General features: G+C 34.7%; 1 long non-coding RNA gene across 1 annotated transcript; it reads right to left on the bottom strand.

The window, feature by feature from the left end:
• Positions 1-11,396: 11,396 nt before the first annotated feature.
• Positions 11,397-24,536, bottom strand: LOC148274279 (uncharacterized). The gene is made up of 3 exons (XR_015824338.1): positions 23,900-24,536; positions 13,024-13,910; positions 11,397-12,750 (listed from the first exon to the last, which is right to left on the bottom strand). It is a non-coding gene; the product is annotated as an uncharacterized LOC148274279 (long non-coding RNA).
• Between the last annotated feature and the right edge of the window lie 2,756 nt (positions 24,537-27,292).

Genomic DNA, 27,292 nt, shown 5'->3' on the forward strand with positions numbered 1-27,292 from the left:
TTGTCCATGCGATGATTTTTCTTCACAGAGTATCGAACATTTTTTATTTCAGTGCCCATTTTTCAGTTTACAACGCCATAATCTTGAAGCAGAATGCAGGAAAGATGGGATATCTTTAACAGATATCCACACTGTCATTAAAAGTAGTTATCACGCGCCATTGTTCTTGGATTTTGCAACAATGGTGAATTAGACTCAAAGGTAATAAACCAAAATCAGTGATCGAACATCCCATTTCCAAGATAAACAAAAACGACTTTTTCTCCGAGTACCTTAGCCTTGTACATGACACGTAAGGCTACTAAATACAGGGGTCCAAATATATATATTTAAAAAAAATATATTCCAAATATAAATCTCGCTACGGCATTCAATACAGACTGTAGGCGAGTCATTTTATTCATTGGTAGACCTGCGTAGATACCATTACAATAATCGACTAAGACACTACGAACGCGTCATCTGAAAAAAAAAATATGCAGTGTCCTATGAACCATTCGGAGCGGGTGAGGGATGACGATGATGTTGCAAGGATGTTTAAGATAAATCATGTAGGTACTAATTTAATATGCAGGTACTTGAATGAATTTGATGAGAATCCCATGAGACTGTCAATCTAAAATATAAATCACAAAGATGCACTTGTAAATGAAATATACGGTTAATTCCAGCGTTGTTTACGCGTGTGTTCGGATATTAGGGGTGATGTAGTATTCCCTTCAGGCGCCCACGTGACCAGATCACGTGACGTGACGTAATGAGGTCTCAAGTAGCGCGGGATACGCCCTCGTATAATCTAATTAAAACGATTCCCACACAAAACCGGGGTACGTTGCTTTATAATATGTCCATAAAATAGTATAAATACACTCGAACCTCTTTTTGTGCGAATTCGAAGTTAGACAGTTTTTTTAAGCAATAAAAAAAATAGAAGGCATACGAGTATAATATACAAACCTTCGTTTAGACGTAAAATAGTGTACATTTATAGTAACGAGGTACCATATACAATAAATAAATATACCTTTTTAAAACATTTTAAAAGTAATACAGGTCTATGAAATACTGTCCAGAAAATTTTTTTTTAGCTAATTATTAGTAGACAATATTTTGAGTTTGTCCAAATATTGTTGATTAATCCACCTGGTCCATGGAGAAGTATGGAAATTAAAAAAATAAAAATTTCAGGCGTTGCCTAGTATGTAAGTGAAATAATTCGATTAGATGAATCTCACCCGCATAAATAAAGGTTTCAGGTCTTTAACTTCACAAACATCAACAGATGAAAGAATTGAGGTAATATAGATGTTCAAATATGGGCAGAATGGTGAATGTTACAGTGTGTAAAGTGACCACTCAAACCAGCAAATGACAGGTCATAAGCCCTGTAGATGCCTAGAATTCTATATTACCTTATCTAAAATGTTCTTCATCTCTGTTGTAATATGTAAATTATTAGTAGCATAAAAATATTTTTAAATTTGTAATTTTGAATTCCCGCAAAAACGGTCATTCCATTAGCCACGCCCTTAATACATCACGATTCGTGGTTATTTGTTCCTAGCCATTGAAATTTTTTCAGAAAATTATCACGAATCTAGATGTGGAATCGAAAACGACGTGATGGCGAAAACGCTTCATTGCATTGGTAACGCCTCTAATACGTCACGATTCGGTTAGATGTTGAGACTTTTTTTAAAGAATTTTATTTTAAAAATTTTGTATGAAAATATTTCTCCACAATATCCATATCGGTTTTCAGTAGTTAGTATGTGATATTTCCCTATTGTCATTGTGAAACAAACATTGTTTCGTGGAAACTTTCATCATATAAGCCCCTAGGACTCCCGTTTGATAATTACCAGCAGGTATTTTGTACTTTTTATAGATGATCCGTATAATTTCTTTATTATTTCAATAACGATCCCAAATAAAATAATGGCAAAAGTTGAAATTGCACTACCTTTAGAAAACACTTTATTTTTCATATTTGAAAAATGTTCTGATGTATCCAGTCTATGTGAAAATCCAGGACGTATAACCTGTCAGGTGGAAGAAATACACATGTTTAAACATTGTAAAATCAACGAGAAAGTTCAGTGGTTTTAAAAAAAAATAATATTTGTTCTTAGACTATTTAAACTAAGACAATTTATTAACGTCAGAGGTTCATTTCCGCATCTCATTCAGTTCTTCCCATTCGCCCAGAGGCGACAAGCAGACCGGAAATTTTCCATAGCTCTCAGGTCATAGGTTGATTCACATGAACCAGTGACGTCATTCAAAGTAGTGCGTTTTTATCCAAATATTTTTTTTTCCGTACATTTTAAAGAAACTTTGCCATACAATTTAATGCTCTAATTTTAACCCCGCGCAAGAAAAAAAAATGTATCCAATTTCCCGTAGGGCTGAAGTTCCTCATTGCAACAAATCTACGCCAACATGAATGAATTCGTATGAAAGTCTATGAGAATCTATAGTCTGTGTCCAGGCGAATGAATAATCCTGTGTATGAAATAGAACCGAACCCTGATTACTTAATTTTATGTGTAACAAAAAAGATCTAGATAAGCTACAATTCGAATGTCAGTTCAATGCCTTATGGACCACTGGATGTGAATAGAGAAATGATGTTATATTATAACTTTTCAATAATACTTATCCAAAAATATTATTTGGTATTTTTTTAAAATCTTTTTACTATTAAACCATAATAAAGTTTTTTTCTGAAATTGAGATACGCGGTATAATTTTATTAATTTATTTCACCCATTTACAATTGTAAGGAGTTCGCAAAAAATAACATAATATCAAATATATCAGTAAAAAATAATTAAAAAACATTACACATTATGTAAGAACTGACAGTGCTTTATTTAAAAAGAGGTGAAAAAGTTATACTGAATGCAAATAAAAAGTAAAACTAAAGTTTACAATAACAAAAAATGTTAATATGAGCAAATTATTTGTTTTGTACAAACCAGATACAATTTTATAAATTAAAAAAAAACAGAAAATAACGATTAAAAAAATGTAAAAGTACAATTTAAAATAAAAACTAATTGTAATATAAGTGACGATTATCAATAAAAAAACGCAGTCGTATTCAATAAATTAGACGTGAAATCAATGATAGACAGCTGACCGAAGTAAAATAACGCCACCTGCGATTATTGCTACAAGCTGAATAATTTAATTGAATACCTCAAATGACTTGCATTTTGTATAATAGTAATTCAATGATTGCAGTGTCTTCCATAAAACGGCATAAAAATAGGGTGTTGCTATGTTTTTTGAAATTCTGAATACGTAATAATTTTCTTTAGTCCTACGAGTAAAAAAACTCTTTCGGAATGGATTTAAGGTAAAAATCATGACAACATAAGAAGCATGTGTTCTATAATTTGTTGGAGAGGCAGAGCCTTACTGTGGATTGCCGAAATGTGCTATTGTAATAAACGTAGGTCGTGGACCTGGAAGCAGAGTGTAATGTTCCGGCAGAAAGCACCCTTCCAGTACCATGCTCGGACCACTTCCGATCGATCGAGCCGTCAACGGATGACGTTTGGCAAAATGAATAAAACTGATTAGTCATATTTATTTATTTGTAATGCAATATTTTCATTCTCATAAAAAAATGAATGTTTTTTCAAGTTTTAATAATTCAGTAGGGTTACGCCACATTTAGTCACACATATACATAGCACATTTACTAGGATAAGGCGTTCAAATTTATTTGTTACCTCGGGGGCCCTGGTTAAGATGTTGCATTGCCACCGTGGGGACCGATATTGTCCCGGCCCCAGAACAACATCCGAGCTGATCGTGAGTGCATGTGCTTTTTCTCACCGCGATCGCGAATAAGGTATTTGCAATCAATAACTATTTTATCTACTGTGTCGTGTAATCATCAAGTGCTCCTCCTTCCTGACCACAAGATAGAATCTGATCCTGACTGCCGCGACAGAAGTTCAAACAATAAAGGCTCCAAAACCCAGAATAAGGTAGGTAATTGCATTCATTGTATTTAGGGTTCCGTGGCAAAGCAAATAAAGGATAACGCATTCCGCGAACCAGCGTTTAGAGCGTTTTTTTATTTTTTAAATTTATTTATCAAAAGCATACAAAAATGAACATATAAATTATCAAGTCCTACTGAACTGCATAAAATGCAGTTCGTCGGCAGGAACTTATAGTTAAGCTCTAATCTTATCTCTTAAATTCTAAAAACAAATAAAAACTCTTATTACTATGGAAAAAAAGAAAAATATGTACATAGAAAATAAAAAAGAAAGAAAAAATCTAAATAAAAAACCGCGTTCTAAAAGCCAGCAGACGTCTTTCTCTTGAGCCAGATAAGTTTTTTGATTTTTTATATTTAATGGGAGCATATTATACATTTTTGGTATATTGTACTCTAGTTTGTAGTACTTTTCCCGTATTTATTATTAAATTTAGGGACATCTGCTAACAAGCAAGCGGCGCGATCAAGAACATTTCTTTGTTTTTAAAAAGTATTTTTAATATTTGCCATTATAATAAAATGTTTATTTTAATGGATGATGGGTAATTCAGAACACAATTTTCTATTTTCTTTCACCGGAGATGTCACGTTAAATATTAATTCTGACAAAGTTTTTTTCTCCAAATCTTGATGAGAAATATACTGCAAAATGTTACAGCTCGCGGTTCGTAAAAAAGTTCCGCGGCCGCCAGTTGGAGAGCGCTGATTTAAAGGGTTTTATTAACGATATTCAAATGGCGAGTTTTAGATTTTTTCGTTTGTTTATGTGCTTGTCAAACATACATAGTTGTTCACGAATAATAATAATTGCATGAGTTGCAATAAACAGTAAAATAAAAAAAATGAACATATCGTGAATTGCCGCGAAAGCGGTAACCGACTTATCGAACACAATAATTTATAGCGAGGGTTGTTGGCGGGCGACCAAAACACACCCCATTATTACTAACTATAGCTACCACTTATTACTAAACCATAGTCAAGTTAGGGGATGATTTGACGCGTGCGGAAGATACAAAATTAAAACATTTCCACATTATTTCAAATTACATGATTGACACGCATGGGAACCACCCGCGCATTTGTTGGCATATTAAAATAATATAGTTGGCATTTAAATAGTATATTGTGACGTATTTATCGGTTTGTCTGTCTCGTGGTCTCGTGCCTACTATGCAAAATATTTCTGATTCGATTTATTTATATTAAAAGGTAAATATTTATCAAGAACTATTGATGTTTAAATAAAGGTAGAATAATGGTGAATGGTGGCCAGCCAGCCAGCCAGTCAATGAGCTTTGACTTGGTATTTCAATGGGAAGTTATGATTTATCTTCTATTTTGTCAACAAAGTAAAATTAAGTTTTCTGCATTAAAAATAGAACACGTATGCATTTTTTACTAAAAAAAATTCATTGCAGATTAACGAAGAAGATACACATTTTCGTACATAAATATCGATTTGACTTTATATTGTCTCGATATGTACCTATGAATATCGTGTTTGTAATCGCGCCCCTGGGGTTGTATTCTGAACGCAAAACCGCGCGTATAAAACGCATTTTTACGTACTTAATACACGCTAAAAAAACGATCTCTTCGAGCGCAATTCCGTTCAAAATACTAGCCCTGATTTAAAATGGATTAAAACGGAACTAAAAATATTCCCGTTAAGATTGATATCATATTCCTTATCTCGCTTTCTTTAATTTATTTTCTGTTCGTTCAATATTTCATAATATGGATAAGTGACGCGAGAGATGGGTTAAATTAAAAGTATAGGTTAAACAATTGCTGTTTTCAAACAGATGTTTTTCAACAGTGATTTTGAGGTAGGTACTAAAAAATCTGGCGGAGCAAAATATTTCACGTGGACTGGCCTGGAAACTCGCGGGGCTTAATCTGAGGATGTTTGGGAGTTAATAAAAAAAGAAGTAGCATATGAAAATATCGCAGAGATATTTTTATAGGAAACAGCATTTACGACTGGAATCACAAAAGCAGACTTACAGAAATGTCTAATAATTATAGTATAAACATGCCAAAAAGAGTTCGCGGGGCAATATATGCAAAAAGGGGAGTAACAAAATATTAATACTTCGTGCAAAATTTGGCAATATGGAAATATCACACACTACGAATACCGATAAAAATATATGAAATGGATTGAGAAAAATCGATTGTATTTTCAAAATCAATTTGGATATTGTGGAGAAATGTTTTCAAACATAACTTTTTAAAAAATATTAAAAATATGGCACTACAAAAACGCGACATGTTTAGCCTTGGTAATTGTGACGTCAACATTATCTAAGAAATTTAAACGTTCATAATCTCTATATATCTGACCGAACAACTATTTTCATTTATTTGCATTTTCTGGAGGAAATGGCCACACTTTTAGTTTTTCATTACTATTTTATTTTATTTGTTAACTATAAAACATTTATTTACTTTATATGCATAAGTTATCAAAAAAGAGGGGAACTATCACATACTACGAAAAGCTATAAAAATATATGAAAGAGATTTTAATTGTATTTTCAAAATCAATATGGCTATTGTGGAAAAATGTTTTCATACATAGCTTCAAAAAGAAATTATTAAAAAAATATGTCCTGAAAAAAACGCGACATGTTTGGCCTTGATAATTTAGAAATAAATAAATAGATAAATAGAAAATTTTTAAGAAAAAATTTAAAAATAGATAAATAGAAATTTAAACGGTCATAAACAAAGTTCAAAATTTACCCGAATCGTGAAATATTTGGGGCGTGGCCAATGGCAATGACCGTTTTCGCAGGAATCCAAAATGAGAGATTTAAAATTATTAAATTATATTTTAACAGAGAGGGAAAAAAAATTGAGAAGGGAATATGGAAGTCTAAGCATTTACAGGGCATATTTTAAAACATTGATGGCTTTCAAGCAGAAAAACTATGAACAAATACAAAAACAATATTACTTTTACACAGTTTGACTGAAAAATTGAGGGTGGCCATAATTGAATTATTAAATTAATAATAAATTGACATATGATAGTAGACACTCGTAAATCCTCATAATAAATTTTCCAACATACCATTCCATTTTTTCCTGGATCCCCTCCTGTCTCCACTTTCCATCCAAACTCCTTACCTGACCCAACTTCCTATGTATTACTTACCTGTTCATATTCCTTACCTCTTCATGCTAAATAAATAAAAGCTCTATCTGCCCACTAAAAAGAGCTGGAATAAAAATTATATTTACAGGTATCTGTTAATTTTTTTTTAAAAAGGACAAACTTTGACAAATTTACACGGGAAATTGAAATCTTGTATGCAAATGTTACAATTTAGAACACGTGCAATTTTCAATCAAATTTTCTATCATCAAAATAGGAAAAAAAAGTCGCCGAATCATCATAATCAAAAGAATAAATCAGTGTAGTGCCCTTTGTATCACTAGATGCTGATAAGAAAATTATGATGATTATTTTAGTCGTTCATACTTACCATATGAATAAAACAAGATTAGCCATATTTGATCTTAGTGATGAACAATAACCGCCATTCAAATGTTATAATGCTATGTTCGCACTCTACGGCGTTTTGGATCGCATTACAGCGTTCACCACCAGAGTGTGAACGACACACGGCATAACAACCCAAAGAAACCCATTGGCGGATACGTGGTGTAAAGGCTAAGCTTAACTCACGCACGGAAGGCTCCGAACTCGATTCTCGATTATAACACGAAATATGACTTCAGAGTCTGGCTGCGTTGTGAATAAAAAAATTTAAAAAACACCAGATTTGTCACTAAGAGCTATGTGAGCCGGCTGAATAATGTTTTGCCGTTCCAACCCCCCACTATCATTAAGCCGGTGTATTTCAATTTTGAAAATAAAACAAATTATTCGGGATTATAATGTCTTTATTTATTAGATGCACATATTATCAGTAGATACATGTAGACAATTTTAAAAGCTAATACTAATGCTCCGTTTTCCATCCTAATTCTTAACTAAACTTATTATAAATAAAGCAAAATACATTGTATCGTTGTAAATATATAGGCACAGTCGAATATCATTAAACACAAAACTAGTTATATATTAGTTAAATATTTTTTAGACACATTTTAAATACATAGAATTTGGGAACATAATAATAAATTTAACACCGTTTTTATTTGGACAATAATCCAGCCTTATCGAGGCATTTTTAAATTAATGTATATACTAAATGTCCTCATAATATACAGTTATACAAGCCTAAGTACCGAATCAAATAATAATTTAACGCATCATGCTTGGCGTGTACATAGATTATTATTATGGGGGAAAAACTAAAAAGAATATATTGAGCACACACTTATTCCTTATCAAACCTAAACTAAAATAGACCTCAAATTTATGTCCTTTTAAACGACCGCTAGTAAAATATAATACTACGGTATTACAAAATTACATTATGTTAAAACAAGTTATTCTAAAGGTCTAAGCTTTAGACCTTTAGAATTCTATTTAGACTCTAAAGGATTGGGCTGATCTCCAAGTAAATGAGTTACTTGAACATCTGGAAAGACTTGAAGAGACATGTATATCTGACCAAATAACTATTTTCATTTATTGGCATTTTCTGGAGGAAGTGGCATTAGGACACACTTTTAGTTTGTCATTATTATTTTATTTTATTTTTTCAACTATAATACATTTATATACTTTATATGCATAAGTTAGCAAAAGAACAGGGAAATATCACATACTACGATTACCGATAAAAATATATGAAATAGATTTTAATTGTATTTTCAAAATCAATAAACATAATTACTGTGGAAAAATGTTTTCAAACATAACTTATTTGAAAAATATGTCCCTAGAAAAACTCGACATGTTTGGCCTTCTTAATTGTGACGTTAAGATTCTTCAAGAAATTTAAACGGTCATAAACAAAGTTCAAAATTTACCAGAATCGTGACGTATTAGGGGCGTGGCCAATGCAATGAACCGTTTTTGCGGGAATTGAAAGTTACAAATTAATTTATTTTTTTATGCTGCCAAGTAAAAAAATTTTTTACTCGACGGTATTTCATGGACCCTTAATTATTTAAAATTGTGGTATTTATATTGTTATTATTTTTTTTACTTCAAGTCTTGTGTTATTTATATTTTACCTTAACATAGGCATCTTCCCCCCATGTTCCCCTTTAAACTTATTTTGTACTATATATTTTTTGACAGTTTTCTATTGCCAAATAACGGCAAATTCAATGATAGTGGAATCACATAATGCACGTGGCTTAGCATTTTTTCGAATATTTATTTTTCTACGTAAATTATTTGAAATTCAGTTTAAAATTTTAAAAAGCAATGTATACAAAGATTATACATATTTTAAAGAAAATTGAATGTAAAAAAAAAACATTCAACAAGTAGAAATTCTTTATTGCCCAAGTGAAAATTTTAGAAACATTTAAGGTACAGCCAGAGCAACTTCTTGCAATAACTCGAAATCTATTATACATAACGGAAAAATAATACCTCGTTCTGAAGAACAAAATATGACAATTAATTGGACGTAGTAATGCAGAAAGTGTCCTACCCTCAAAATGCTAAAAATGAGTTTAATGTCAAATTCGATAGCATACTACGATATCTTTGTGCTGAAAACGTCCAAGCTCCAAGTGCTTTACTTTTTTGCCAATTAAAGAAATTTAAAAAAAAGAGCTGCAGAAAACAGTCAAACCACTTAGACGATTTCAAAGTTAATATAACAGTGATAACCATAATGTGGGTTAGAAGTTTCGCCAATCGGCAAAAAAAGTACAACACTTGGAGCTTGGACGTTTTCAGCACATAAAGATATCGTAATATGCAATAAGTTAATGTTAAATAATATATTATAATTTGTTTTTAAAAAGGTTTCCAAGATTTGTCCATTTTTGTTTTAATTATGTTCAACTAAATGTATTTTTATCTGATAATCTTTAATTGTATAGAAAAGCGTATGAAACCAGAATTTGCAGATGACTTGCCAGCTGGTGCGGTCTGTCGCATGACTGAGAAAGGCTCTATGACATCACAATGTTTTGTCGATTGGTTGAACCATTTTGGAAGCTTTAAACCTCAGGGTCGTTGTATACTAATCTTTGATGGTGCCAAATGCCATTTAGATTATGGGATTGTTGAAGTCGCTGATCGTTGCGATACTGTTTTATACTGTCTTCCTTCTAATACCACCCACAAACTACCACCACTAACCTTGGGACCAGAAAGTCATGTTATATTGGCACAATCATGGTGAAAGAAGTTTAACTAAACAACGATTTGGAAAAGTCTTCTTCAAAGTGTGGGATAAATCTATGACACCGATAAACAATAAATCAGGATTTAGAGCTACTGGAATATATACTTTTGATCCAAGTGTTATTTCGGAAGAAGCCTTCATGCCCAGCACAGCATCTAACATATCAGAAGAAGAACAAATTATTGATAAAATCCTCCAGCCCAGCACAGCATCTAACTTACCAGAAAAACAAGGTCTCGAAACAATACTCCAGCCCAGCACAGCATCTAATTTGACAGAAGAACAAGTTCTCGAAGGAATTTTCCAGCCTAGCTCATCGTCTAACTGAATAGATTCTGTTCCAAATGAACACAATAACTCATTCCATGATTTAATCCCAACTCCTGTGAAGAAAACACCAAAGGTCAATGAAAGAAAGTAATCAATTGCAGGGGAACCGTACTCTTAAAATTATTTTTTAGCGTCGAAGATCATAATAATGCCTCAACATCAAGACCTAATACAAAAAGAACACCAAAAAAAAATGCACCGTAAGGAAAAAAAAGGGAAGGAATCCTGGTATTGCATGATTTGTAAAGAGGACAAGATTCTGGATATGAGTAAGTGCATATCATGTAACAAATATGTACACGAGGAATGTGTTGGATTGATGAAAAGGGACAAAGAAGACTTCATTTGCCCAATTTGTTCATAGGCGATATTATCACTTTTTAGTTTAGTTTCGTCTCTGCATTTGGTGAGTGCTTCTTCTCGCATCTTTGCATGATATTTACAGCATTTTGTATTATTGTTTTGTGTTTTCATTGATTTCTTCCATTAAATTCACTCGTTTCTTCTAAAGTAGTAGTTTTTGTGCGTTTTTTCACATCAGTAAATTTAACTTCAGTTTTGTTTTGTTTTGTTTGGCGTCCATTTGTGCGTTCAATCAAGTTAAACTCGTTTCCGTCAAATAAGCTTCAGTTTTTTTGTGACGTTTATTAAAAAAAAAAAAAAATCTATCATTCTTTTTGAATAAGTTAGTAAATAAATTCAGTAAAGTAGATTAAATTCCATTTTTATATTATAAATTCGATTCGAATAGTGGAAACATCAAAAGTTCAATTAAATCTGAAATTCATGATTGCCTTAAAGCAATTCTTCTAGCTAATTCAACAATTGCTGCTGAGTCATCGGAAACTAAAATTCGGTTTGAATCGGAATCTTTAAAAGCTCAACTCTTGTACACAGAGCAGGCTTTAAAACAAGAGATTGGGCATAGCGAGGCCCTTACCGCATTCAAGGCCCAAGTTAGTCCAAACCACACCCCTTCTTCAGCTTCCACTTCTTTTGCATCAACCATAAGTTATGCTCATGTTGCAGCAACAAACTCAAAGCCAGAAACCAGACTGTCTATAGAACCAAACCCAACAAAACCCATAACTAGGCATTCAGTAGTAGTCCAAGGCAAATCGCCTACGGCAAGTGAGGTCTTAGAAAAAACAATTAAAAACACAATTAACGTAGCAGCTCTAGGCGTGGGAGTCAGATCCCTTAAAAAGACTTCAAAAAACAAACTTATCATTCAATGTGACACTGAAGATCAGTGTCATAAGCTTACAAGTGAGATAGCTAAGAATAACGAGCTAGTTGTTCAAAATGGTACAAAAATACGGCCTAAAGTCATCATTAAAGGTGTCGACGCAGAACTATCGAACGAACAAATTCTTGAGGCTCTTTTCAATCAGAATCATATAGAAAAATCTTTATATCCAACTGAAGAATGTAAAACAAACGTGCTTTACACTCTCCCATTTAAAAAAGATAGCAGCCGTAAATGTGCTGTTCTTGCGGTTCACCCGAAACTTTGGACCCGTCTCGTAGAGATGCGTCGAGTCAATATCGGCTACGCCAAAGTTGGAGTTGCCGAATATATCTCTATTATTTCATGCCCGAAATGCATGGGCTACGGACATTCCGTGGCTCACTGCAAAAACACAGAAGTGTGTTGGAAGTGCGGTGGAGGACACCGCGCTGCTCAATGCACCGAAAAAGGCAACACGACCAAATGCAATAACTGCACCTTGGTCAACAAGTTATATAAATCTAACACCCCGACGAATCATAAAGCCCTGTCAATAGAGTGCCCGGCGCACCAAAGACAAATTTCTAGGTACAGGAACATGGTTGACTATGGCCAGTAAACCACTAAAAATTATCAAAGTTGCTCAGGCTAATCTTCAAAGATGCGAATCAGCCACCGTCTTGTTTCTCAAAGAGGCAATCGACCAACATTATGACATTGCTCTCGTCCAAGAACCATACGTTGGAAGCACTGGCAAAATTAACAAGTCCACGTTTGGAGGAAAAATATTCCAAAAACATGGCTTAAATTCCCCGGTCAAGGCAGCAATAATAATGTTCAATCAACAGATCGCCAATACCAGCATATTACTAGACAAATATAGCAATAACGCAAATATTTTCATCGACGTTTGGAGGAAAAATATTCCAAAAACATGGCTTAAATTCCCCGGTCAAGGCAGCAATAATAATGTTCAATCAACAGATCGCCAATACCAGCATATTACTAGACAAATATAGCAATAACGCAAATATTTTCATCGACGTTTGGAGGAAAAATATTCCAAAAACATGGCTTAAATTCCCCGGTCAAGGCAGCAATAATAATGTTCAATCAACAGATCGCCAATACCAGCATATTACTAGACAAATATAGCAATAACGCAAATATTTTCATCGAAACGACGGTAGAATCGCAACCTCTGGTAATTGGTTCTCTTTATTTTTCACATCGACTCTTGTCTAAGTAAATTTAACACCCTTACGGAAGATAAAAGCCGAAGCAGAATCATAATTGGTGCAGATGCAAATTCTAAGAGCATCTGGTGGGGGAGCGATAGAACAGACAAAAGAGGCGATAAAGTAACTGATTTTATTTCTCAAAAGCAACTTCACGTAGTCAATACGGGTAATACTCCCACTTACGAAACCACAAGAGGCAGCGATCTATTACAAAGCGTCATAGACATCACTATCTGCACTTCTAACATGATCGGCATAGTCGATAGATGGATGGTTAATCGAGAAATAGCAGCACTGTCAGACCACAACGGAATCACATTTAGCCTTATATTTGAAAAACACTTAAAGATAGTAAAGATAACGTAGATATAGTACTACTTTTTTGTATAAAACCAGCAAAGCAAACTAGGAAAAATTTAGCACAAATTTTACAAAAAATTTAAAAGAAAAGGGTTTATTCTCACCAGATATTGACTCAAATAACGAACAGAGTGTCTTAAACCGACAAGTAAGTAAATATACAGATGCTATCTCTGAAACATGTCGCATGTCAATCCCCACAATAAAAACCGCGCCACATAAAAAATGTCCATGGTGGACAACGGAATTAACTAAAATGAAAAAAGATGTCGTTAAAGCCAAACGTAAACTCGTAAATTCAGCCACCAGCCGGAGAGTAAATGTTACATTACCAGCGTATCTAGAATTGAAACAAAAATATAAAGATTTGATCACGACATGTAAAATTCAAAGCTGGAAAAACTTGTGTTCAATACAATCAAAAGAAACTACGTGGTCTACAGTCCAAAGAATACTGAAATCAACTCAATATCGTCCCCCAGAAACTCTCAAGTTCCAAAATAAACAAACCATCTCAGCGCAAGAGTCGGCGTCCGAACTCCTTAAACATTTTTTTCCCGACGACACTATGTCCCACGAAACAGCTGAGCAACAGATGATCAGGCAAAACGAGGAAGCAGCGCTTCTGGAAAATAATGACGTACTGTTTACTGAATTAGAAATAAGGAAAACACTATTAGAATTAGATTCCGGAAAAGCACCGGGACGTGACCATTTCACTGCAGATATATGCCAGATGGCGTTCAAATGCCATCCCAAAATCCTTATCAGCATTTTCAATGCGTGTTTAAGACTAGGCTGTTTTCCACTACTGTGGAAAATAGCAAGAATAAAAGTTATTCCGAAACCAGGTAAAAAATACTACGGCAACGTCACTTCCTATAGGCCAATAGGATTACTACCCGTTCTGGGGAAAGTCCTTGAGAAACTTTTAATTAAAAGAATTTCATGGCAATTTAACAAATTTAAAAAATTGAGTCCTCGCCAATATGGTTTCACTCCACAAAAGAGTACAGAGGACGCCATGATTGATGCAGTAACTTGCATCAAGAAGGCAACAAAAGAAGGGTATCACGTGTGTGTGATATCTCTTGACATTCAGGGGGCTTTTGACAATGCCTGGTGGCCCCATATCTTTCAGCAACTAGCGCGACTTGACTGCCCTCAAAACATATTTAACGTGTTTAAAGACTATCTGTCAGATAGAATGGTGGAAATTAAATACGTAGGCGCCAACTCACAGAAAACATCCAACAAAGGTTGCATACAGGGATCTGCTTGCGGCCCGGTGCTTTGGAATATCGTCCTAGACGAACTTTTACAAAAGGTATATCACTGCAATGTTCATTTACAAGCATTTGCAGATGATGTACTACTAGTTATAAAATACAAAGACATAAACGTTCTGGAGACCATTACAAATGAAACACTCTCCTCGATTACTGAGTGGGGAGATAAAGTCAAATGAAAATTTTCGGAGGAAAAAACTAATGCCCTTTTCATAACTAAACGCAGTAAAGCGCAGGCACCTTGCCTCCTTATGAAGGGAAAGAGACTTTACTTCGTAAAAGATTGTAAAGTCCTCGGGGTGGTACTTGACGAAAACCTAAATTGGAGCAAGCACGTAGATTCAGTAACGAAAAAAGCAGCAAATATAGCTAACAAATTAACATTCATGGCAAAACCTACATGGGGACTCAAATCCGAAATACTGCGTATAATTTATATAGGGGTAGTGGAGCCGATGATCACGTATGCTGCGGCGGTGTGGTCGGAAGCGGCAAAAAGGAAAAATATACAGGCGAAACTAAACAGAGTACAAAGATCTATGGGAATAAGAATATGCAAAGCATACTGCACCGTTTCTCTAACATCCGTACAAGCAATTGCAGGACTGATCCCACTGGACTTAAAAGTAACAGAGCTGAGAGAAATCTATAATACAAAGAAGAATCTCGCCATTACTAATAGACCAGATGATCAAAAATATCAAGGAAGAATTGCTTACACCGATCTGCCACATCCAAGCGAGCAAATAGGTGAAATCACCAGCTACCCAGACTCGTATGGTAGACTTAAATTTCCAAACAAAGAAATTGACATATACACGGATGGTAGTAAGACTGAAGGAAAAGTGGGAGCAGCTTTCGCCGTGTTTAATAATGGCGGAGAAGTACACAGTAAGAAGCTTCCCATGGCTGACTACTGCTCGGTATTCCAAGCCGAACTCTTCGCCATTATGAAAGCCTTAGACTGGGTCTCTAGCAAGACAAGCAACTGGAAGACTGTCAACTTGTTGTCTGATTCTAGAAGCTCTGTTCAAGCTCTTGAAGACGGGGCTCCTGACAATCCGATGGTTTTCTATATCCAAAAGTCATCTCGGAACTTAAAGTCGAAAGGCATAAATTGCAAATTTATGTGGATTCGAGGACATAACGGACTTGCCGGAAATGAGAGAGCAGACGAACTAGCTAAAAGCGCGGCTCTACATGTAAAAACCGCAAAGCTTTACACTGAATTCCCACTCAGTTACGCCAAAAGAGAATTGAGACGCTTGACTATCACCGAATGGGAGGAGCGATACCAATCAAGCACCACTGGTTCTGGAACTAAGTATTTTTTCCAGACACTAGAAGAGTGTAAAAAATTTGGGAAATCAAACACACCTACATTCGAGTCAACTCAAATATTGACAGGTCATGGAGCTACACTTTCCTATCTCCATAGATTTAAATTAAAGGACAATCCAGCATGCCCTTGCGACACACAGACGGAGCAGAACGTCGAACATCTGTTGTTTCACTGCCCCATGATTGCCAAAGAAAGGTTTTCATTTCAAAATTAATGCAACAGACTTGATATTCAATTTAAAAACATTTCAAAAGTATTACAAAATACTTTTGAAATGTTTTTAAATTGCACACTCTCCAGGATGTTTGTGTGCTTTGCTAAAATAAATATAGATAGAATAAGACCTATGAACAAGTAAAGAGGCTGGTACTCGATACTTGTCATATCAAACTGTGATACATATAACCTAAGGCTGAATAATATATGTCAACTAATCAAACTTTTTTCTTCACAGATAATTCCTTTTCGGTTAAGGTTTCTCATGGTTCCCTTAGCACTGGGACAAATGTCGGAAAGTGAAAATAGCCCATGAAAACAGAGATATTAGGTACACAAGCACATAAAATCAAACACAGAACTAACATCAATAACAGAACACAAAACACTTAAACGTAAAATCATACACAAAAGCACTAAAACAACAGCTCATATAAATCACCTTGATAAATAATAAGCAAGGGAATAAATAGCAACACAACCAAGTAAAAAAAAAAAAAAAACTACATTACCGGCTAAGAAAAAAGAAGAATGGACGGTCCCCAAAATGCGCCGTACAAAACCTGTACGTGAGAATATGAAAATGGAAGAAGATAATAATTCAAGAATGTTATACTATCATTTTTACCCATTCCATAAAGATACTACCGTAAATTGTTTTAATGACTACTTAAAATCCTTAGTAAGTTCAGCCTCATTTAACGTCTTTTAAATCAAATCGAGATGAGATTACGCTTCCTTTAAAGTGGGAATACCCACTACTGCAGTGGGTGAAGTTTTAAAACCTTCCCACTGGCCATGTCACTCGTACGTGAAGGAGTGGAGGAACAGGATGGTGACCCCGCGCCTACCTGGGGCGCGGGAAGAATGACTAGGCGGTGCGACTTCTGCTTCTCGCACCTTCAATTTAACATTTTTATAACAAAATACACGCGGCCATAATACCAAATGTATAGATTTTCACAATGAAGTAGTGGGGTGTGAATTTGATATAAAATATTTGACAAAGACATGGCTCAGTGCCATGTCTCTGTCAAATTTTAAGCTCGGAACTTTTTACTTTAGACTTTGTAGTGTTTCGGAGAGATCGTGTCTCCTCTAGTAGTGCTCACAGGCAGGGTTGGGGGTGTTTGTTGGTCGTAAGGCACAGAGAAGCGATGAATATTCTGCGGTTTTCTGAGTTGGAAACAACCAATGAAGATTTGTGACTTAAGCTAACTTACAATGACACGATTATTTTTATCTGCGTGGTTTATTTTCCACCACAAAGTACTCTAGAATCTTATAAATTATTTTTCGACAAATTGTTATGTAATTTGCACAGTAAAATAAATATTGTTTTATGTTTATAATAGGGTACTTACTAGTAAAGAAGCACTTAATCAATTTGTTTTAATAATTTAATTATGTGTCAAAAGAATTTTTGTGATTTTTTAAAGTCTGGCTGACTACGCAACCTAAAATATGCATTTGGCACAAAACAGTCAGATAAAAAAATAAAATACTTATGTATTATCCACTTAAATTTATTTAAAATACCCAGATTTCTGGCGGGATAATTCTACCCACCACCCGCATCTAAACCGTAAGATTTTTCTAGAGCTGTGGGTGTTTTCTGCAAATTAAGAAATTCAGTTTTTTGTGATTAACACTATTTCCAGAAGGTGATTGTTACAGTTTTTTGTATGAAAGCGGCCTGGCTGTTTTAAGCAGAACAAATAACTGACCTTAGTGCACCCGATAACAGCAATACCTTTTACATTAATTATGAAAGTTATGTTTAAAAAAAAACAGTCAACTTTTCCCACTGTTTAATTATTTTTAAAAAAGGGCTCTAGATATATCCTAGAAAGATCGCTATTAAAAAATAATAGTTTACTTCAAATCTATAAAGACAACATAAATAGTAGTAGTTCTACATCACAAAACGATCAAAAGTACGCGACCTACATCAACATATTTCAGATTTTCATACCACATGACTGAGAACAATTTATTAGAAATGGTCAATCTGACGATCAGTATATCGTCCTTTCTATGGATACAGCGGATTTCAAGAATGTATAATCTTTGTACAGTGGATCACAATCACCATTTGAGATGATTTATTTCCTCATGCCGCAGATCGTTTGGCGGCGTTCCCAGGCGTAGAAACCAGAATTTTTAATGTATGGAAATAATTTTATGGGTGACAATTTTAAAGCAATAAACTTTAGAAGAAAGAAAATAAGGAACCTGCTTATTCCACAAGCACCTCCGAAAATGCACATAAATTTGATTCCATTGAGTACTCCAAAGTTTATGGGTTTATAGAAAATCCTAAAATGGATACCGAAATCTCTATATTTGTTTTTTTTTTTTTAAATACGACACCAAGAAAATGCACCTGAGTATCCTCCAGAAGACGCAGAAATAGATAAAAGGAATAATTAACAAATTCAGTGAACTATTTCCAATGTAACTTTTTTTCCTTTATGTATTTATGTTTGTATTGTTTTAAAGTTTTTTTTAAAAATAAACAATAACAACAATAATTAATTTGCGTACATAAAATCGGATAAAAAGTGGTTGGAATCGTCGCGCGTCGTGGAAAACATTGTTATATATTATAGTTCATTTTGTCATTCAGTACCAGAAATTGAAGATTTCATTCAGATTATATTAAAGGTAGGTATCCATTCCATGTTCCTATCCTTTCTCAAATATTTCCAAATCACAAAACTGAATGAAATTCGTTTTTAATTTACAGTCCGCCTTTTCGTTAACATTTTACGTTATTAAGCCAAATATGTAGCATTATAAATGTTTGTAAAAGGCAGATTTGCCGTTTATGTTAATAAAATAAAATTACTATTTTTTGTCATTTAAAGCGTGATCTTCATTTTAAAGTTAAGTAGATTTGTTCTGCAAATGAAGTAGTAAAACCACCATCGGCACCAATGCCATCTTTAGTCAGCGATGCCACTGAGTGGATAACAGTGGAAAATACAAAACGTCTTCATTCGTGGTAGCATTGTACAGGTAGGCATAGGAAGGCGAATTAAGCAAGATTTAAAATTTTATCACTTTTATCCTTTTCACAAGGACACCACGAGTGAGGACATGTTACAATATTAGAATTCTTTCGTAAGTACCGCTTCATTTAATATTGCAAAAATTAAAGCGCGGGGTGATTATTCGTCGTTTAAAATCGGTATTCCAAAAGGAATAACGGGCATTAACTACATAATTAACCGGGTTTAAATACGAAGTGTGTCGAGTTCTACAACAATGTCGCAGCTGGCGATCATGACGTCATCGCGTTAACCAAAACGTGGTTAAATGATACCGTCTTCGATTCCGAGCTTTTTGATAGTAATTTTAAAGTTGCAAGAAGAGACCGGTATGGGACCGGTATACAGGCGGGTGGGGGTGTTCATTGGCGGTGAGAAATAGAGAAAACTTGTGAGTCGAGCGTTTTTCTATATTGGAAACTATCGATGAAGATCTTTGGGTAAAACTAACATACGATCTCGAAATTACTTTTATTTGTGTACTTTACTTTCCTCCGGCGAGTGAGACTAAAACACATCGATTTTCGTCAGGGTTTTGTCCAGTTTAGATTTGTTTCAGAACAGAAACGTCATTATATTGGGGGATTTCAATTTACGTTCAGCAAGCAACATTGAAAGTATAGAGGCTGATCTCACTTTTTTGTGGTCATTTTGTGGAAACTTTCCCGGGGTCATGTTTTGAACTATAGGTACAGTAGAGTCTCGGTTATCCGACCTTCCGAGTTATCCGACCTACCGGGGCAATCCCCCTTTCCTTTACCCGACTGCACGCATTGTATTCGCGCGCCATGCGACAGTTCTCAGTGCTTACGTAGCTCTTTCGCTGAGAGGACGTGTTGCGCATTGTTTCCTTGTTTCGTTTCTGCCGTTTTGTTGGACTGTTAGTTGTGTTCTGATTTTGACAATTTTATACAAAATAAAGAACAATAGAATTGACATTAGAGTGTGCAAGACATTTTTTCTTAATACTTTTAATATTAGTGAGTCATACATAAAGTCTTTGATTACAAAACTTCAGTCTTCTGGCTTGATAAAACCAGACCAACGGGGAAAACACTCTCCAATAAATCAAACTTCTGGTACCATAGTCGACACCATCAAGAAACACATCGAAAAGTTCCCTGCATACGAGAGCCATTACAGTCGGGAACGTACAGAAAAAAAAATATCTTGGAAGCGAGTTAAATATTTAAAAAATGTACAACCTTTACGTGGAGGAATGCACGACAAACCAAGCGCCGATAGGTAAGGAGTGGCACTATAGAAAGATTTTCAACGAAAATTTTAACCTCTCCTTTCATTCTCCGGACAATGACACATGTGATATGTGTGATTCTTTCTTGGATGATTTAAAAGCATCACACACAGAGGATGAAAGGAGAGTAATAGAAGACCAGAGGAAACACCATATAGATGATGCAACTAAAAGATATCATTTGAAGGCTGAAGATAAGAAATTGGCCATTGTTAATTCATCTTTAGTTGTAATGGCGGACCTACAAAAATGTTCGCCCACACCATACTTCACGAATATGGTATTAGTATTCGAAAGAAAAATATTTAGGAAGATATTTGGTGCTGTCAACCAAAACGGAGTGCGGAGGAGACGGTTTAATCATGAATTAGAGGCACTGTGTAGCCTACCCAACATTGCACAATTCATCAAAATAAGAAGATTACAATGGTTGGGCCATGGGCACAGAATGAATGATAGCCGCACCCCAAAAATATTATTTTTACCACTCCGGAAGGCAGACGAAGCAGAGGCAAACCAAAATTAAGATGGCTGGATAATGTGGAAAGTGACATAAGAGCGATTGGCCTGACAAACTGGAGAAGAGCCGCGGGGTGCAGGGACGAATGGAGACAAATTCTGGAGGAGGCCAGGGCCCACAACGGGCTGTAGCGCCACTGATGATGATACTTAACGAATAGCCAGAGTTTTTATTTCCGAAAACTCTGGACATTCATCTACACTGTATGACAGCACAAACAAAAAAACAAGTTGTATGATGTGGGATGAAATACAAGGTGGGAGAGGTGGAAACGAGATGGCTTCCTGTTTTTTTTTTAATTCGTCCAGGAGACAATAACAGCTAATATTAAGTCCATAATGGTTTGGACAGACAATTGTCCAGGACAAAACCGCAATATAATGATGGTGATGATGTTCTTCATCTTGATGAACAAATATCCATCACTGGAGACGATCAACCACAAATTTTTGTTATGTGGTCATACTCATATGGAGGTGGATGCCTCCGACAGTATCATAGAGAGGCGAAAGAAATGTTTAAAAACAATGTGTATTTTCACATGTAACGATTGGTGCAACTTTGTACGAAGTTGTGGCCAATCGTTTAGTGTTTATCCTATGGACTTTAAGTTCTTTTTGTTAATTTTCATTCCTCTGTGAAAACAGTGGGCCATTTGTTAACCGGAAGAAATCGGAAGATGGAACACCAACATCCATATCAGCAATGGTATGGATGCAGGTACGCAGAGGAGAATATGGCAAACTCTTCTACAAAACATCCTTTGAAGACGGGAACTTTTCTGTAGTTGAACTAAGAAGAAATAAAAGATTCCGAAATAAAAGAGCCGAGATTCCAGCAATTGAGAGCTCACAAAAATCCCATCAACAAAAAAAATACGAAGGTATTTTAACTATGTTGCAATGGGTTCTTGAAGAGCAAAAAGATCATTTCAGATCAATTCCTTTTAAAGAAGATAATATTGATGATTCTTAATACTTATGCATTAAATATTATTAAAGTTGTACTTGTGTATGAATAAAGTTATGTTTTAAATGTTATTGATTGTTTTTTCCGAGATAACTTAACTCCATAGAGACATTAGTAAAAAGAAAATTTATCAGAGCCAGAAAGACTTAAGTCCACTAATGCCTGAAATAATATTTTTAGAAAAGATAAAATCTTCACCCAAATACTGAAACACGTAAAACGATATATAAGTGAACCTCTTACACATATCATTAACAACAGTCTTAAATCTGGATGTTTCCCAACTTGCCTAAAAGAAGCAACAATAGTTCCTATATACAAATCGGGTGAAAAAAAAAATATTTCCAATTATCGTCCTTTATCCCTCTTGAGTGTTTTATCGAAGATCTTCGAAAAGATTGTTAAAATTCGACTCTTAATCTTTCTTGAGAAAAATGGCTTGCTGTCGGAGAACCAATATGGCTTCCGGGAGGGCAAAGGCACTGCCGACGGTATAGCTGCTGTCACTCTAAAAATTACTTAAAGTCTTGATAGTGGTAAAAAACTTATCGCATTATTTCTAGATCTCGCCAAGGCTTTTGATACTGTGTCTCATTTATTGCTTGTAAAAAAACTCAGACACACTGGTATCAGAGAAAAGGCGCTTATGTGGCCAGAGGATTTTCTTACTCATATGTCACAATCAACAATACTCCAAACACGAAGTGAGGATTCCAATATCCTTTATGGAGTTCCACAAGGAAGTGTCTTGGGACCTGTTCTCTTCCTCGTATATATAAACTTAAGATTGCTTCGGGAATAAATATATAATATCGATGCTGCCTTCATTATTATTCATATACGTATATATGTATATTACCTTTGAATAAACTTAATGCATAATTATTTGTAAATATCATCTTAGACCCTTAAAAGTTCTGTCGAAAAAAATCATTAAAATAATACTTTATAAACCATCCTTTTTCTCAACTACCGAACTGTTCAAAGAATTTAATGTTTTAAGAGTGGAGGATATCTACGGAAAGTGCTGTATGCTCCAGGTGCATAAGGAGAGCCTCCCATCGGACCGTATTACGGGAAGGTTAAGAACAGGATGCCTCGCTCTACCGAGAATTAAAACTACCACGGCCAAACATCATTATACTTACATAGGACGGAAGCTTTTCAATAATTTACCATAAAATCTACGTCAAGAAATAAATTACGGAAAATTTAAGGATAAATTAAAGAAAAGCTTCTTGACATAATTAACATTAACTGTATTTTGAAAATGGAGATGTTTGTTTAATATGTGCCTGTATTTATAAATTTTGTGTTTTTATTTTAATATTTTTTAATGTTATATTTTCTCATTTTTTTAAAAATTGTTTAATTTTTTATTTATTCTATTATTATTTTGTTTTGCATTTTTTGTTTCTTTTTTATGTTATTTTGTAAACTTGCCAAACACAAGAGCCGGACTCTTTTTTGGCAAGTTCAACCTTACGTGTCCCATTTTTATACTGAATGTATTGTTAATTGTTTATTTATGCTAATAAAGGTTTTTATTTAAAAAATTAAAAAAGATATATATTTTGACTTTATTATTATGTTTATTAAATTACATATTCTATCATATATGTAGATGTGTTACTATTATTACTTTATTGTATTATTTTGCATTTATTTTTACTATCAATTTAATTACCGAATTGAATTACAAAATTACTATAAATTCTTAATAACATATTGCCATGTATTATTATATAACTTTTCTGCATTCCATTTTTTGACATACACCTATGGACAAAAAAAAGTTCGCACTTACCCCGCTATCCGTAGTTCCCAGTTTACCAGACTCTATTTCTTAGAAACGATTTTATTATTTAACAATTGCTTTTGTTTATTGTAAGGGAATATATTGGCTACGCATTTAAAGTAATTACATTTTTAAAAGCTTCATCAGTCTTTTAAAAACTACGTCTGAAGAAACATCGCTACGAAAATATGGAGAGTTCGGGTCAAATGTCTATCGCGGTAAAATCGAAAATTATTACTCTGTCACAGGAAAATATGTCGAATCGTGAAATTTCTCGTAGAATCGGTTTTTCGGAGTGTTCTGTGAGAAAGTTAAAAAAAAAAAAGGGGGAAACCAGCTCTCTGGAGCGAAAAAAGGGAAGTGGTCGGCAGCGCAAGACAACTCCTAGAGAATATCGGCTGGCTGCCAAGCTTATCAACCAAAATCGTGTTCTGCTGCAGAAATACACGGAGAGATCCAGTCTACGTGCCAAACCACGTTCTCGGTGAGGACGGTTTCCAGGAGATTATTGGAGCAGGGGTTCCAAGCAAGAAGTCCCGCAAAAAAACCCCTTATAACAAAGAAAATGAAGAAGGCTCGTCTAGATTGGGCCAAAATGCACCAAAATTGGACAATAGACGACTATGGATATTGGATATGGATATTAATTGGACAATAGACGGATACTTTACGGATTGACAGTTCTCGCGTACATCAAGCTCTTGTAAAAGGTAAATCTGGAAACCTAACCGTTAACAGGGGGCGACATGTGCCAGGAAACAAACTTGATGCTGATACTGAAAAACACATTCACTCCCACTTTAAAAGCTTTCCTCGCTACATCAGTCACTATCAGCGTGTCAAAAATTGTAAAAAATCTGCAGCCAGGATTAAACCTGTGCATGATGTACAGGTTATATTGCGATGATTGCAAAGCCAAGAATGTTATGCCAGTAAGTCAATCATCATACGAAACAGTGTTTCGTAAATCGTTTAATCTAAAGTTCAAGACACCACAGAAGGACACGTGCAAGACTTGTGATAGCATTAGTGTTCAAATAAAGGCAGAAGAAGGAAAACCTGCGTCAGAACAAGACAATGACGAACTGAACAAGCTGAAAGCAGACCTTGCTCTTCACCACGCCCGTATTGAGGCCACACAGGTTCCAAAAAAAAGATATACTGCTTGCAAAAAAAGGAGACATTGATATGCTGACATTCGATCTTCAGAAAACTTTACCAATACCCAAGATCTTTACAGGTGAAGCATATTACAAGCGTCAGCTCTCAGTTTATAACCTAGGAATGCATGAATGTAAGAACGATGTAAGGCTACAATGCATGTATGGCATGGAGGATTTGTTTCTCATGGGCCAAATGAAATTGCATCATGTCTTCTAAAATACTTAGCTTCTCACAAAATTAATTCCAACCATCTTGTGCTCTGGTAGGACTCTTACGGTGGACAAAACCGAAACATCAAGATGACAGCGGCAATAATGTACATTGTTCAAAGAGGTGACAACCCAATCGACATTATAGAGCACAAATTTCCAGTGCCGGGACATAGTTTGTTCCCTAATGAAAAAAGAATCTACTAACTAAAAGCAAAAGCTTTTTATGACATGCTAAGAAATAATGAGGACGAAGTTGTTACCATATCATTTGATTGCCAAAAAAACAATTCCTTCCCAAAACTTCAAGACCAAGCTACCTTTTTTAGCGGGTAAATTAACTTTATTTGCTGTTTTTCATTTTTATCAACAATCGAAATAAATGATAATAAAAGAATAATAAGACATTTTGCAGACGGCTGCAGCGGAAAAAAAAACAGTTCACTTATTGACATGTGCAGTAAATGGCTCCAATTTTATGCGCCACCGCAAATCAAAAATTACGACTTTATTTTGCCTATGGTGGGTTAGAGTGTTTGCCCAAATTGAAAAAGAAATAAAAAAATGACAATTATTTGTGATCCTTAAATATAGGTTGATATTTCATTAAAATTGACAATTCTTGATGGAATTCCTTTGTAATGGGTTTTTTGAAATCCCGTGTTTATGTGAACCATCCAAAGACCCTAAAATATTTGAAGACCACCATCAAGGAAGAAATTGCGATAACGCCTGATCTGCTGGCAAGAGTCATGACAAACGCCAGAAATCAGTTTACTCAGTGTATGGAGAGTGGGGGACATCACCTACCTAATTTGATTTTCAAAAATTAAGTTAAACTAAACTTTAGGTATGTGCCTACATTATAAAAAAAACAAATAAAAAATTCCGATTCATACAATGGGTTTTATTAAGTTTTGAAAAAGGAAGCTAGGCTGCACCCTGTAGAATGCGTCCCGTTAGAGCAAACTGAAAATTTTGTATAAAGTTGTATACTAATTAAATGTAAAACTTGTTTTTGTATGTGTTACTACGTAATATTTTTTATTTTACCTAGAAATGCATGTATATTAGGGGAAGGGGGGGCTAGTTGTTACAGGGGCAAGTTGTTACATTGTAAATAACTCCCCGACCACTAGGTTCTGTGGCGTACGTGTCACACAGCATGTCTAGGTATCGTGTCCGCAGTGCTCGACGGAACGTTGCTCTTGCCGGTCGTGCGTAATTCAAATAAAACCGATTATAGTGTATTTCGTATCTGAAAGTAACTTTCGTTAATTGATTTTGAAGTTTAATTGTTCTCCAACCATAAAAGGTAAGTTGATTCAAAGTAAATTGGTAAAAGTCTACATGTCTCTGCTTGCATTCAGATAATATATCGAAATAATAACACTTTCCGTGTTAATGTTATAACAATTTGTTTTTATTTTGGGTCAGAGGGGCTAGTTGTTACAACAATGTGGGGGCAAGTTGTTACTGTAACAACTAGCCCCACAACGTTTCCCTTTTACTTCAAATGGCATGTTTATATAAAAATGTTAAACAATTTATTATTATTGTTCTAGAATTTATATAACAATGGTACGGACATATAAAAAAAAAACCAATAGAGGGGAAATTTCCGAGGAGACCTACAAAAGAGCAGCTAAAGAAGTAACAGAAAAAAAATTATCCATTCGAAGAGCTGCCGAAGTATACAAAGTAAATTTTATGACGTTACATCGTTACATAAAACGTCAAGAGGATGGTCCAACCACGTCTAACTTAGTGGGTTACAACAAGCCTCGCCAAATATTTTCTGTCGATCAGGAAAAGGAACTTACAGCATACATAAGTAAATGTAGCAAAATATTTTATGGCTTATCAACTACTGATGCAAAGAAGTTAGCATTTGAATATGCTTTTAAAAATCGAATCCCTTATCCCATGAATTGGAATGATAAAAATACAGCAACAAAAGATTGGTTGCAGGGTTTCATGAAACGAAATGGGACT

The sequence above is a fragment of the Micrasema longulum genome, unplaced genomic scaffold (genome assembly GCF_059751315.1).
Source record: "Micrasema longulum isolate JH-2025_06_02 unplaced genomic scaffold, ASM5975131v1 h1tg001702l, whole genome shotgun sequence".
In the NCBI taxonomy this organism is placed as follows: domain Eukaryota; kingdom Metazoa; phylum Arthropoda; class Insecta; order Trichoptera; family Brachycentridae; genus Micrasema; species Micrasema longulum.